We start from the raw sequence: 15,242 nt of genomic DNA on the forward strand, positions 1-15,242 counted from the left end.
GATCACAAGGCCTGCTTGTCCTGTCCCTGGCAGCTGCCAGGGTTATTAGACTATCCCTCCTGTGGATCCTACAACTCAGAACCCAGGGAAAGCCCCATTTCAGGAACCACACTTCTAGCTGCCAGCTCAGCAGCAGGCCACTGCACCGCCCACCAGTTTCACAAATTGGATTTTTACAAGAGCGTTGATTGTCCCCCGAATCCATCACAAAGATGAGAGATTTTCAAACTGCAGCTGGGGACTTTGCAGGGCCCCATGAGTGAAACATACAGAAACCAAACTGCAGAGCAGTACATGGTAGGAGACACCAACCAGAAAAAATCACTCCTTCTGCCACACAGCCCCTGGGCGTCCCCACTTGAGCAGCTAGCTTCTGACATCATTCCTATCCCTTCCCCAGAGGGGAATGCGGCTCCGCAAAGCCCCTTGCCCCTGCAGATCCACCCCACTAACTACCTAGAAACCTATCAGGCTGCACAGTGAGCTCCCCGCCCTGTTGACGATAAGGCATCGCTACCATTTCACAGATGGAGAACGGAGGGCCTGAGTGCCTTCCCCCAGGTGGTCCATGACAGAGCAAGGGAGAGAACCCAGATCTCCTGAGCCACAGCCAGGTGCCTTCAGCACAAGGCCATCCTTCCTAGCGCTCTGCCAAGGTACAGAGGAGAGCTTGAGCATTAGGATTTCACCCTCCGCTCCTTTTGCCCCTTGCTCTCCAAGACAAGGAGCCACATAAAGGAAAGAGATCGGTGCTGCCAGGCCAGGCTGGCTCTGCAATGAACATCACAACATGGTGTTCTCAAGAAGTGTCTCAGGAAGCTAGGGACGCCCTCTCTAGGTCCCTGGTTCAAAGTCAGCCCTAGTCACCGTCTGTTCAGTGGCCCATGTAAAGTGGGTCTCAGCCTGGTGCATTAGTATCCACAGGCACTAGCCGGTGCCTCAGCAGAAGAACAAACAAGTCAGGAAGATGCAGCCTCGTGATCATTAAGGTTGAGGTCCATAGGCTGGATGCCAGGAAAGCGTGTGGACAGAAGGCTGCAGTCTCTAGTGCTAGCATGTCACCACCTCTGACCTCATACCATATTGATTTGTAGATGACGTGCCAAGGGCTATCCCAGCTCCACCGAACAAGGCCTGGGAGTTTTCTAGGTCCTGCTGTGCTAGTCCTTTGGGGCAGTGCAAAAGGAGGAGTTTGGGGCTTCATTACATGTGTCAGCTGGTCAGAGCCCCCTTCGGTTTTCCTCTCCGGCTCTTTGGGGCAGAGACGGAGTCCGTCGGTCCCTGGCCTTCACCTGGCTCCCATCTCCAGGGTTGGGAAATCTCTCTCTTGCTGTCCACCACTTCTCTCTAGGCCCCTCTCCACCAACTGGCCACTCCTGGGTGCCCCACTATGCCCATGTACCCCTGGCAAAGCAGCAGGCTAATCTCTCCACCCTGGCAGAAGCAGGGACTGGAGGCCAGAGGGGAAAACAAATGCCCAGTGCTGCCGTAGCAGCCCTGCAGCAGCCAAACCCTGCTACAGACGCGGCTGAAGATGGAACCCTCTGCTGGGATCCCTTCTCCTTTGGGGGGAGGGGGGTAGAGCAGAGTTGCCCCTACAGCCTACTCTCAGGGCTCTCTCCAGACCAGTGATGGGACTCGCAGCCCCTCTTCTTGGGGAGATGGTTGTGAAGCTTTTCCCAGTAGCCCCCCACTAAATGCCGTTTGCTTGGTTCCCATCTTCACCCTGTTACATCCCCTTTGGGCTGCCTTAAATCAGCCTCCTCCATCATTGGTGCTTGCGCCATCATGAAGCTGGAAGGTCTCACCTCACCTGACACCCCATCACCAGCCTCGCCCGAACCAGCCAGCGATGATCCACCAAAGAGCCAAACCTGATTCTTCTGGGAAAGGGCAGTTCTAGGCACTCCCACATCCCAGCCACTCAGGGCTAGACCACAGTCCAGCTACCCAGCCCCACATGACCTCACCATCCCTACACAGGACAGGAGCACTTTGCAGCTGTAAACGCTCTGCAGAGATTATGCCTTTCCGTTTGCTTTATGCAAACTGACGGCACACGAGCCGATTTTTAATGGCACGCTGCTGCCTGCCAGAGTCCCAGCCCGCTCTTCTCTGCCCCCTCCCGCAGGGGCAGGGAGCAGAAGGTTGGTCCTGCCGGCTCCCCTGCCTCTCCCTGCAGTGTGCTGGGTTCCTGCTCCTCCTCTCAGTCCCTCCTCCCTCCCTCCCTGCCAGCATCAGCTGATCGGCGTTGTGAGAAAGGGGGTCAGGGAGGAGTGGAGTCAGCACTCCCCACAGAGGCACAGAAGAAGAGGGGGCAGGGCTTTGGGGAAGGGGGAGGAATTGGGGCCTATCCCCTGCTGTGAGCACCCCACGACCCGAGCCCACACCCCCAGCCCTCTGCCCTGACCCCCCCCACACACACTCAGCCCTCTGTCCTGCAGCCCCTCCCCCCCAGGCCCCTGCCCTCACCCCCCCGACTCCCCCCCCACGCACACACCCAGCCCTCTGCCCTGAGCCCTGCAGCCCCACGCACTCTCCAGGTCCCTGCCCTGAGCCCTGTATCCCCCTCACATGCCCCCAGCCCTCTGCTTGACTCCTTCACCCCCCCACGACCCCAGCCCTCATTCTGGTACCCCCACGCATACCCAGGCCCCCCACACTCCCAGCCCTCACACCTGCACCTCCCACATGCCCCCAGCCCTCTGCCCTAACTCTTGCACCCCTCCACATCCCCATCCCCCCATCTCTCATGCACCCCCACATCCCCACCCCCACCCTGAGCACCAAACGGGAGCTCCTGCACACACACACACATTCCCACCTGTACCCCTCACACCAACTGGGAGCTGCCCAGGTGAGTGCCCCCACACCCAAACCTCCTGCCCCAACCCTGAGCCCCCTCCCTCATTCTAGCTCCTGGCCAGATCCTTCACCCCCAGCCCTGTGCTCGGTCCACTCCCAACCTCATGCAGAGAAAGGAGGAGAATGGGCCAGAACCAGGGAGAAGGTAGGTACCCACTGTATGTGGGCAGACCGGGACCCCAGACCGGCAGCGGGCTGAGCGGGTCCGGCAGCCAGGACCCCGGCTGACAGGGGCTGGCGGATGGAACCCCAGACCGGCAGTGGGCTGAGTGGGTCTGGCAGCCGGGATCCCAGCTGGCAGGGGCCGGAGGACGGAACTCCTGAGCGACAGTGGGCTGAGCTGCTCAGCCCGCTGCCGGTCTGGGGTTCTGGCTGCCAGACCCTTCCCAGCTGGAGTCCTGGACGCCGGCCCCGCACAGCCCGCTGCTGGTCTGGGGTTCTGGCTGCCGGACCCTTGCCAGCCAGGATCCCGGCCGCAGGCCCCGCACAGCCTGCTGCCGGCCTAGGTGAACAGAACCTCAGATCAGCAGTGGGCTGAGCAGGCCAGTGGCGTAAGATCAACATTTTAATTTAATTGTAAATGAAGTTTCTTAAGCATTTTGAAAACCATGTTTATTTTACAATACAACACTAGTTTAGTTATATAATGTATAGACTTATAGCGAGAGACCTTCTAAAAAACATTAAAATGTATTACGGCCCGTGAAACCTTAAACTAGAGTGAACAAATGAAGACTCGGCGCAGCGCTTCTGAAAGGCCTACCCCTGCTCTACCCCTGGAATTGCTGAGCACCCGTGACACATTGGGTCCAGCCCCGCTACTGCTGAAATATCCACAGTCCTGAGCTTCTACCGCAGAAGCCAGTGGCAGCTGTGGTTGCTCAGGGCTTCAGAGGCACTTTCCCTAACACTAAGAACATCTGCAACCCTGGCAATACGTGCTGGCACAGCCCTGCAATCCTGAGTGCAGTGCCCAAGCCCTACGCACCACTTCACACCGTGCTGAATGCATCTGCAAGGCCTGCTCAGCTTCACTCGCTCCATGCAGCTCCCACCTAGGTCACTGGGGGCTGCAGGTATCAGACCCCACAGGGGGGAACCATACTTTCTGGGCCAGATCCTGGCTTTGATTTCAGTGGCGCTACTCTGAGCTGACACCAATGTATTTGTCCCACTGGGCCTGAGCTTATCAAGTGATTTTCAACATTGCAATAGGACTTGCTTTCAGACCAGGATCACAGAACCAGGCCCACTCATTATAACTGTAGTGTTTGCTTGGTGGCCAGCAACAGCTAAAAATTACTAAGATAGACAAACACCCTCCAACACAAACACCCGCACGCACAGAGTGTTTTCAGACGCTTAGACAGACTGAGTCAGAAACTTTCCCAGGCAACACCATAAACTGCTGCAGAACTTCAGATTCCATTATGAAAATTACTCTTTGTGGTTGTGAAGAAAACCTGCCAAATTTGAACCAAATACGACCAATCCAGCCATGTCTGCCTGAGTGTGCAGACAGACACAGGGCCGCTCTTAGGCATACGCTGCACACACGGCTGTGTAGGGCACCCGAAAATTTGGGGCATCATTCCCCTCACTGGACGCGGCTGGACTTCTCTCTTCTCCTGCCCCTCCCCTCACTGAGGCGATGGGCTTCTTCCCCTCCCCTCCAACACCCTCCCACACACACACTCCTCTGGCTCTGTCGCCCCAGCCCAGGGAGCCTATAGCGGTGCGATAGCCCGGCCCACAGCTGCCCAAAGCGGAGTCCCTCCCTGGACCCTGCCTGCCTGCCCCACCTGGTCTCTGGCGGGGCCCGGGGCCAGGACAGGAGCAAAACTTTCACATGAGTGGGGCTGGGAGCAAGAGCTGGGCCGAGGGGAGGGAAGGGGCTTAAAGTGACAGTGCTCTGGCTCTCACACTTTCCTAACACACACTGTCTCTCTCACACACAGACTGGCTCTCACACTCCCCCAACACAGATTGTCACACACACACACACACACACTCTGTCTCTATCACACGCACTGGCTCTCTCTCGCACATACACATACACACACACACACTTGTATTATTGGCAAGGGGCTGCAGGAGGCCTGTGGGCTATGGCAAGATGCAGCCCCCATGTGACAGGGCGAAGCCTGCCTTAAGCCACTGCCAGTGTGTGTCTGCAATGGGGGGGGGGGGGATTCTGGGGGTCCGCAGGCAGGGGAGGTGGCCCACTCCACACACTGGGGTCAGCAGTGCCGGCTGGGGACCACTTTCAGTGGAGCACAGCGGCACCAGTTTAATACTACTGCGTAGGGCCCCATAAATCCCAAGGATGGCCCTGGACAGACAGCTCCAGTTCCTCTGCAGTTGCTCAGAACTCTGCCAAGTTACACTGAGTGCAAACGAACCGAAGCTGCAGTTTCGCTGCCGCAATTCAGAACTGGGCAGGCAGCTTGGGCAGCTGTGAAACTGACAAAAATCAGGTCAATTTCACTCTGCTTGGGAATGGCAGGGAGTACTAGTGACACAGGCACTCTACTACCTGCCCTAAGCAGCCACCAGAAAGCCACCACCCTAACCTCACGACAGCTAAAAGAGCCTGGAACGGGAGGGTGGCAGGTTTAATCCTGTGGCTACTGGGTGTCTGGTAAAATTTCCCAGCCCTCTGCGTAAGTGGGCATGAGAGTGGGAGGGAGAGACAGGCAGGATAAAGCAGACAGAAGAACAGCAGAGAAACAGAGGGTGTCGGAATAAGGAAAAAAAAAAAAGAGAGACTTTTTAAAAAAATGGACTGGGTCTCATCTTGTCCTCTAGTGACCACAATCACTCTGCTCTGCTTTTGTTTAGCCCATTTGTTTGACTTGTCCTAACTCAACTGCTGAGGGGCGGGGACCATATTTGCAAACACACAATTAGCTCATGGAACTCACTGCTACAAGATATTGTCAAGGTCAGTTGCTTAGAAGGATTCAGAAAGGGACTAGACACTTATAGAGATAAAAGGACAAACAGAGTTAGAACCAAAAATACTAAAAAAATGCTTGGAAGGGATACAAACACTCCTTCCTTGGGGCATGAGCTACTGGGGGTCAGGAGGAAGCTTCCCCTTAGGGCAGGTTACTCCATAGCTGCTCTGCAAAGTTTCTTCCCTCTGAAGCAGCTGGTGCTGGCCACTCTCAGAGCCAGGCTCCTGGGCTAGGTGGAACCCTGGTTTGATCCAGTCTAGTAACTCCAATGTACCCTGTGTCTGTTCAGCATCCAGCACAATGAGACCTGATCCCGAGTGGGCCCGCTAGGTGCAACCATAACACAAGCAAGCAACACTACCACTAAGGGAGGAGGGAACATGCACAATGTAGAGAAGGGAAAAGGCAGAGAGGGAAACCGGGGAGCAGATCCTGAGTTTCACAAAGGCTGCACGGTGTTTCCTATGCCAACCTCGCTCCTGGGCTCCAGGCAGGAGATGTAGCCAAAGGAGAGGCAGCCCACTTACAATTTCCCTACACCACTGGCAATCTCCTTTCCACAATGTCCCCCTGGGGGCCCAGGCAGCCAGTGTAATATACAACAGGCAAGCAGAGAGCGCCCAGGGCAACATGACAGGAGCTAATGCCTCGCTGCTCTGGGCACACCTGGTTGGGGCTCTAAGAAACTGGCCCTTAAGGGAGGAACAGGAGAGAGATGGAAAAGCAGAGACACTGAGGGCACCGGTGGAAGATACTCCACAGGAGAGAATGGAGTGAAGCCAGAAGAGGACACAGGACAGGGGGATGGCCCAGCAGTGCTCTCGTATATTACTCAGCCAACTGGGATTCCATCAGCTCTGCAGCTCATCAGCATATCGCTCAGCCCCTGTACTGGGAACACGTCGGCCGACTGTCCAACCCACCCTCCCAGGAGTCACGCTTAGTAACAGACTCTTACAGCTCAGCGCACAGCTTTCCCTAGCCTGATTCTGCAAACACCTGTGCACCAGAGCAACTAATTACGTGAGTTAGGTCCATTTGCTTCCATGGGACAGCTCATGCAAGGCAAGTTGTGGGATAGACCCTTGTTCCTTTTGATTGCAAGGGAGTGCCCTCACGGGTATTTTTCACCCTGGCTAGTAGACTCTGGCTATGTCTGCACAGCAATCAGCAGTGTCATTGCAGCACAGACAATAGACCTGATCGAGCTAGCTTGGGTACTGACAGCAGTGAAGCCAGGACAGTAGAGGCTGTCTGCCTGGGAAGGTACCCAGGGTCCCATGCTAAAGTCCGTGCTGTCACAGCTTCACTGCTCTCACTACTCCCGCGAGCTAGATGAACGCTGGCTCGGGTATGTCTATACATGCTGCAGTCACATCCCCGACTGCAGTGCAGACGTACCCTCAGCCTTTGGGTTAGTTGGTGCACTTTTTTCAATCCCTGGGCACGACTTTTCAGAAAGCCCTATCGGGAGCTGAAATGTCTATGCCGTACCTCAGGCAGAAAGCCGACATCACCGTTCGGGGCTTAGCAGGGAAGGAGAGGCACCGAATGGAACAGCTGATGAATACTTAGCCAGACCCCAAACACACTGCTCACCCTGTCTGCGGAGGGCCCCGATGCACTCTCAGTTATACCAGCATTTAGCTTCACTATCTTGACTCCAGATTGTTACACAGAATTTGGCCCAAAATAAGGCACAGATCCACTACCCCCCTGTGCTTCATTCCCTCCGTGTCCTGCTTCATTCCCTGTGCAGGGGTCCTGAGGATTTAATGGCATGTGATTATGTGATTAAAGCCTTTATCATAACGGGCAGAGTTTAGGGAGTAGGGACAACCTTTACAATGACATTCCCTGACTGCTGAGGTCTCACTTTAGAATCTTAACATCCTCCAAACAGATTTTCATTTAGTCAATTTCCTAGCTCTCTGCCCCCAAAGGACACCCCCGCCCCATCCCGATCCCGCCCACACAAAGAAGTCTACAGTGTAGGAGGATTTGCGAGTGAGCAGCAGGAGATTCTGCTTAGCACAAGATGTGTATTCACCACCGAAGGACATTTACATTCTGGGAATTGTGGCACAATTCAAAAAGAGGACGATCTTTAAAGCACTAGCCTAGGACTCAAAAAACCTGGGCACAATTCCCGGCTCTGCCACAGACTGAATGACCTTGGGAAAGTCACTTAGACCCTGATCCTGATCCACTTAAGTCAGTGGGAGCTTTCTCAGTGAGTTCAATGAGCACAGGAACAAGTCTTCAATCTCTTGGCTTAACTTTAAATACATGTTTAAATTCTTTGCGGAATAAGGGTTTTGTGTCTTCATTCCCATGTACACAACGGGAATAATACTCCTTCCTCTCTCCTTTGCCTGTTTTGTCTGTATGGACTATAAGCTCATGGGAGCCAAGACCACCACGTACTTTATGCAGCACCTAGCACAACACGGCTTTGATCTCAATTGCTACCTCTAGGTGGCACCATAATACAAATAAGAGCTGCATCTCATTCAGCACACATTCACATCACACTGCCTCATTCCATCCGCACCTTCCCAGACCTACAAGAGTTCACTCCGCTTTGCAATGCACAGGGCCAAGAGAGGACAACTGTTAAACCACCCTTGTTATTAAAAGATTGCCACGCATGCGTCATGTGTATTTTCAATGCTTTATAACTGAGCCAAATCAAAATGGATTTTCATCACACCTCTGAAAGGCACAAGTCAGACCTAGGGACTCTCCTCCGCTCAAATTTCACTTTTCCATCCCAATCTGCTCATGTGCCAACACTGTTCAGAAATAAACATCATTACAGCCTCTTAAAAACAAGGATCAAACTGTACAATTTTTCCATGACTCAAACAGCTAAACCATTTTTGCCCAAACTTTCAACCACAATAAAAATCACCTTTGGGCAGAGAGTGAGTGGCTGAGGACAGCATCAGCCCGTCAGAATGGAAAGGCTTACACTACAGGATCTGATCTGCACACTAACATACTCCCACCACCATACAACCCGGACATGGAAACTTGTCTCCATCAGCAAGACCCGCTCCCCAACCTCCATCAATCTATTACTGTATAGTGGCTCGCAGGAGTCAAGCTGCAAAACACTGGCTTGGCTGTGCAGGATCTCTCAAGACAGCTGGCAGTGAGTGTACCAGTATGTTATTGTGGGGTGATCAATGACCTCCAGGCTGCACAGACTGGCATTTATTATTGTAGGGTTGGTTGTAAACACTGGGGTTGGTGGCAGCTTTTTAAAGATTAAAATGCAACTTAAAAAAAAAAAAAAAAAGATCCACAGAAAGAAAGCCGGAGTCTTTGCAAACAGAGAAAGACCCTCCAGAAGGGCTGCTGTATGGGCTTGACCCCAGAAAGGGGTCTCTTTAATAGTGTTGCTGCTACAATGGCCAAACCTGCAATGGTTGGAGATCTACAAACCTCCCTAGAAGAAGAAGAAAAGAACAAGGATGGCAAGCAATCTATTTCTGTCCCAGCTCTATCTGACAGTATCTCATTTGGAACAGATGGGATTGCCCTCCCTTTCCCACAGGCTGGAAAGATTCAGGCTCAGCTTAGGTTTGGGGGGGGAGGGGGCAATTTGAGGGAGCTAGAGGGAAATAAAACAGATGGAAAATATATGAATTCCCTCTGTATACTTCCAGCTAAATATGAAAAATGGAAGCTGACACACAGCAAAAAAAGCCATTAAAACGGAAATGCTGAAGGGTGGGAAGCACTGCAAGGGATACCTCCCCCAGGCCTGCAGGAGATGACGCAGCTCACGGCACCCCCTCGGCCTCTCTCGCCCACCCCAGCACTGCCGCTGGCAGCACCACGCACGCAGGGCACACCAGCCACCAGATCTGGGCCACAGGTTCAGATTAAAACCTGGTTGCTCTGAAAAGTGACTCCTGCCACTGGCAGTCAGGAGAGATGGGCTAAGGCAGCATCTTTCCACAAGAGAGCCCCAAATGCCTGGCATGGCCCGCGTCCGGCGCCAAGCACCCTCTGCCTACACCATGCGCAGGGGAGCGGGCAGGCAGGGAGACACGCACGCCAGTCCAAGCAGTCAGACACAGAGTCAGGCAGAGTCACGCACAACACAACGCAGACACAAGCATGCACAGCGAGGCCTGGACAGGCGTGGAAACTCAGACCCACCGAGCCATCAGCTCCTCACCCTGCCTGTTCTCAAGGCAGACACGGCATCACTGACACCTCAGCACACCCAACAGGACCCTGGCTCTCGCCTCCTCACTCCCAGCTGGAGTCCCAACCCCGAGCCATCCCCCCGCCCATCGCCTGCATCTGCGCCGGGCACAGAAGGAAACAGCCCTGCTGCTGGAGAGGCCAACGCTGGTGCCGAGCGGTTGCTGGTTGTCAGCTGCCCCAGGGTTCCCCAGAGCGGGAGGCAGGAATAAAGGAGAGAGCAGCGCAGGACACTACCCTCGTGGAAGGCACAGCCAGGGCAGAAGAGAGCCACATGGGGACTGCCTGTGGGGGAGTCCTGGGTACCAGGGATACCTGAGCTGTCCCTCACCCACGGCTCATCTAAGAGCTCAGCTCCTGCCCCTCCCTACACACAGGAGGGGGGGCCTGGAGTCCTTGCTGTCCGTGAGATGCTCCCAGACAGGGGTCACGGGCAAGGCTGGCACTCTCCGGTGGCAGAGGAAGGGGCTCCTGAGAGCTGCAGTGCGGGGGAGATGTGAGCTCATGCTGGGGTGGAGGCTGCAGGCTCTAGCCTATGGGGGAAGTGGGCTCATCACAAGGGCACAGCATTGCTCTTTAGAGAAAGAGGTTGATCTTTCTGCTGAGCACAGAGGGCAAGCTGGGGACAGGATGCTCCTGAAGCAGGGGGCCAGTAGAAATCGCTGGATGAAAACGCATTCAAGCCTAGAGTCCAGAGAGCACGGATTCTTGCCCCAGGCCTGGCACAGGTGGGCACGGCAGATCTCGCCTCCCTGTGCCTCACCCAGACACCCAGGGGGACAAGGGCACAGACCTGCTCCCAGGTCTTCAATCAGTGACTGTGGAGGGAGGCGTGTGTCAGGCTCCATCTCATCAAAGGGGCCTGGACCCTGATGGGGGAAACACCCCGGGAGCTAAAGTCCCCAAGCCCAAGGTTGTTACCTGCATCACCAGGATCGGGGATAACAGATAGAGCAAACCAGCCCTCAGGACAGGGCAACAGCTGGGGAGAGGGAGCCTAGGGTAGCCTCAGGGAGTTTGGAAGCACTCTGGGTGGCAGGGAGAAAAGGGGCGTGAAGAAGAGCATTGATAGGGCCCGGAGATAGGAGCATGGTTTGTAGGCAGGGCGTAGGAGAGGGCCCATGGTGGCCCCAGGCTATGGAGCCTGGGTGGAAGTCATGGATCCAGGGTGGGAGGGGAGTTCAGCCTGTTGCAGCCCTAGGGTGGTGGTGTGAATAGAAGCCCCCAGGCAACAGAATGTGGAAAGCAGCTCGCTCAAGGGGACCTGCACGGCCCCAGGGGAGGGGATGGAGCCCCGGTAAGGGGTTCAGAAGGCAGCGGCAGCAGAGGGACCTGTCACGGCCTCGCAAAGGGAAGATGTTATGTGCACTCGCGTTTCAGTACTCACAGGCTGGCCTCAGAAGCCAGGTGGCCGCAGCTGCCTGGGGAGACGTGTAGATGATGCTCCAGGCTGGCGGAGGTGGACGATCCCTCCTGGTGCAGGCGGGCAAAAGCCCCAGTCCCAGAAGCACACTAGCCTTCACCAATTCCTACCACTGCCGTTAACACAAGCTACACTTCTATCGGGGACTCCTCTACTTTTGCAGCCCCCTCTGTCTCGTCTTTGCTGAAATAAAAAGAAACAAGAGATTCTTTCATGGAAACTGCAAGGCAGCACGTGGCTGCATATGCTCCTGGCCAGCAGAGTCATCACATCAGTAGAGGCCGAGACACCAGTACCACTGACCCATGCAGCCACCTCTGGGGTGGAATGTGGCAGCTGATTAACAGCATCCAGTAGCCCTACACTGCAGTTTGGGGCAAGGAAGGAAGAGACTGTATCTGTTTTAAACTGCAGGGGGATCTAGGGAGGCAGGGAGAAACTATCCCAGCTACAGTCTGGCTAGGACACCTGGACTCTTGAGGAAAGTGCCATGGGATTTTTGACAGCCAGAAGGAGTCAGAACTTAGCCTGCTATGCAAAAGACAGCCCCTGTGCTAATAGAGAATCCCCGTGCACTGTGCAGGAGCTGGTCATCACAGACTCAGAGAAGCCAACGCGATTTCCTGCAGCACAGTGCTCCGGAGGGGTAGGGGTGGGCCACCTACTGAGTTGCTAGTGACCAGCAACCCCAGGCCACAGCCAGTCCAGCGAAAGAAGGGAGGATGTAAAACTGTAGGGCTAGGGGAATGGAATCTGGACTCCCATCTCTGTGGAGACGTTGAGATGCCAGGTCTGAACAAACACTGGTCCGGCTTCTCTCTGGGATTCAGAACTGGGCTAACTCATTGAACATGCTCCATTAATATGCCACGTGCCCATAGCACCACCCGTCAGCTCCCAAAGATGCTCCCGTTTGCCCCCTGCTGTGGGCACAGCTGGGTGAAGAAGAGCCCCGGAAGCCAGCAGCAATATCACAGACAAGTGGGCAGACAAGCGGGCTACCACCCCAGTCCCCTCCACAGCAGCACTGGGCTCCCATGACCAGCTCCCAGCCAGAGCCAGGCCTCCGAATATCCCGAAGCAGGTTTGCCCCTGGCACTGCCAACGCCTTTCTTGCAGCCTTTTCTCTGCACTCTATCCATCAGCTCAGTCTCTTCTCTCTCCCTACCCACTCACACCCTCCACAAGTTCTCACCCTACCCAAGAGACTGATCCAGTGGTTATGACAGAGGACTAGATATCAGAACGCCTAGTTCCATTCCTGGCTCTCTCACTGACTCACTGTGCGACTATGGGCAAGTCACTGTCCTGCTCTGTGCCTCAGTTTCCCCATTGATAAAATGGGGATAACGATTGTGACCTTACCCCATTGTGGGGCTTCAACTCCTCACTCCATGCAAAGCACTGGGGGAACCTCAGGAAGAATGGGCTGAATATCACTCTTCTCCCTCCTTGCCCCATTGAGAGTTCTGCCCCAGTGAGAAGTGAGTGGGATGGGCAGCGGAGGGGGAATTGGCCTACTCTCCTGATGGGGATTTGTATCAGGGTTTTAATTTTTTGCACAGCGCCATGATTTTGGCAGTCGGCATTTGACAAGGCTGTACGGTCCCTGCGGACAGGCACGGGGAGGAATGGTTCACCTTGGGAGTGAAGTGGCCTGACCAAGGGAGCCTTCAGCTATGGTGGCCTTGGCACTGGGAAGCCCTTTCTGCAATGGGAACTCGTGGCCTCCTGAAAGCAGCTGATGAGGAGACACTCCATGGCAATGGCTGTGAAATCACATGTGAGGTCCTCTTCCTACATACAGACACCAACCCTACTTCTCCCTTGCAGAAGGAATTTATACCAAGGCAGAGACACCAGAAAGAATAACAGCCATGAAGGCAAAAAACAACCCCAAAACCAAAAATAGAATCCCAGCCAGAAAACCCGGGACGGCAAGTCTAGAAACCCAGCCTCAAGATCTTACTTTTTGGAAAGAACAATCGTGGAGATCCTGCACCAGAAGAATTCATGGAAGATGGAACCAAATTAAGGCCGGTGTTTCTGCCTCCTGAAGATGTTTTCATTCCGATTTCCTTTCCTGATCAAAACTGACAAAAGCCCCAAAACAAACTCTCTTCCCCTCTCATGTGCTCACCTCCTCCTTGACAGCTGGGGGCACTCCCAGCCCCTGGGCAATGTAGAAGTGTTCAGCAGCAACCCTACAAGGGGCGAGGGGACCCTGCCACTCACCCTCCCTCCCCTACTTCTGGAGGCCACCACCAGAAGTGGACCATACAAGGTCAGGAAAGCCCCAAAGCTGGGGCCATCTCCTTGGGCAGCCATGAGCCTGCTGCCAGCATACTGGCTCCTCAAGCCTTACCAGAGCCCTCCAGCACCTTTGGGAAGAGTTTCTAAAAACAAACACACACAGGGCAGCTCTGGGGGGGATCACAGACCAGACGGGAGGCCTGACACAACCCTAACAGCCACAGCACAAACACTGGCTCATGAGAAAACTCACCTGCTGCAGATGGCCTCTCAGGACTAGGACAAGGCCCTGATTTTGTCTGTCTTGGGCATCCCCATGGCCCCCCATCACTGCAATCCCTGAGCACCTCACAAGCGATAGTGGATTTGTTCTCACACCCCCTGGGAGGCAGGGCCAGGCTACTATCACCCTCGCTGCTGTAGAGAGGGGAATACAGGCAGAAAGCAACAGAGAATCCTGTGGCACCTTATAGACTAACAGACGTTTTGGAGCATGAGCTTTCGTGGGTGAATACCCACTTTGTCAGACGCATGCATCACCCACGAAAGCTCATGCTCCAATACATCCGTTAGTCTATAAGGTGCCACAGGACTCTGTCACTTTTTACAGATCCAGACTAACACAACAACCCCTCTGATAATAGGCACAAAGAGGCTCAAGACCACCCAGGGAGTCTGTGGCAGTGCCAGCAATCAAACTGGTGTCTCTCAAGTCCCAGGCTGGCCCCCTCACCACCTGGCCATACTCCAGCTCCAGCCAGCAGGCAGAGGACCACGTTCCCAAGGCCACGGGAAGCACCCAGGCTGGGACAGCTACGGAGGCTGCAGATCAGGACTCTGGAGGAGCATGCACAGCATTGCCCACACTACATCCATCACTGATGGTTGTATTAAGCCTGGGTCACACCAGTCCTGACACCTCTAATTCCAGAGTCTTGGAAGAGCTTCCCTCTCCATGTGCCCACCTTGCAGATCACGGAGAGACTAAGAGCGTCCTCCAGAGCGGGAACCAATCCTTCCCTCTTTGGCTAATACAGAAACGCCTCCACCACAATCACAGGGAACGCGTGCTGTGCAGAAGACGGGCTCCCAGCAATCTCCAGGATGACTTGTGAATCTTACAAGGTGCAAGTGACCAGACCCCCTCCCACCCCGTCAGCACCAATTCTTCTGTTCTGACCCTCTGTAAAGAGAGAAAACAAACATATACCTCGAGGAGCAAAGGGGACATGAGACAATAAGGTGCAATTGAGGCAAACAGCCTCCCTTACAATGTGTATATGGAAAATTGTGTCAGTGCCTGCACTGGGAAAATGAGACTATCCAGCACATTACAATAATCCCAGGGCGAAACGGCCAGGTCTCTGCCCACACTGTGTATTAGGAAAATCAAAGCCCAGGGAAATGATTCCTGCATTTGCTTCTGAGACATTCAAAAGATGGGGAAAATCTGCAGCCAGAGACTGACACTGGTTAGTTAGCAGAGCTATGGAGGCACACAGGGCAAGAGCACAGTTCAG

General features: G+C 54.5%; 1 protein-coding gene across 13 annotated transcripts in view; it reads right to left on the bottom strand.

The window, feature by feature from the left end:
- ZNF362 (zinc finger protein 362) overlaps positions 1 to 15,242 on the bottom strand; it is a 53,822-nt gene that overhangs the window by 34,159 nt on the left and 4,421 nt on the right. For 8 of the 13 annotated variants that reach the window (XM_050931243.1, XM_050931239.1, XM_050931244.1 and 5 more), the window contains one exon: positions 11,434 to 11,652. The exons of the other annotated variants lie outside the window; for them this stretch is intronic. The gene's annotated coding sequence lies outside the window, so the exon portion shown is untranslated. The remainder of the gene's footprint in view (positions 1 to 11,433; positions 11,653 to 15,242) is intronic. 13 annotated transcript variants of the gene reach the window in all.

This window comes from Gopherus flavomarginatus, chromosome 21 (assembly GCF_025201925.1).
Source record: "Gopherus flavomarginatus isolate rGopFla2 chromosome 21, rGopFla2.mat.asm, whole genome shotgun sequence".
Lineage (NCBI taxonomy): Eukaryota > Metazoa > Chordata > Testudines > Testudinidae > Gopherus > Gopherus flavomarginatus.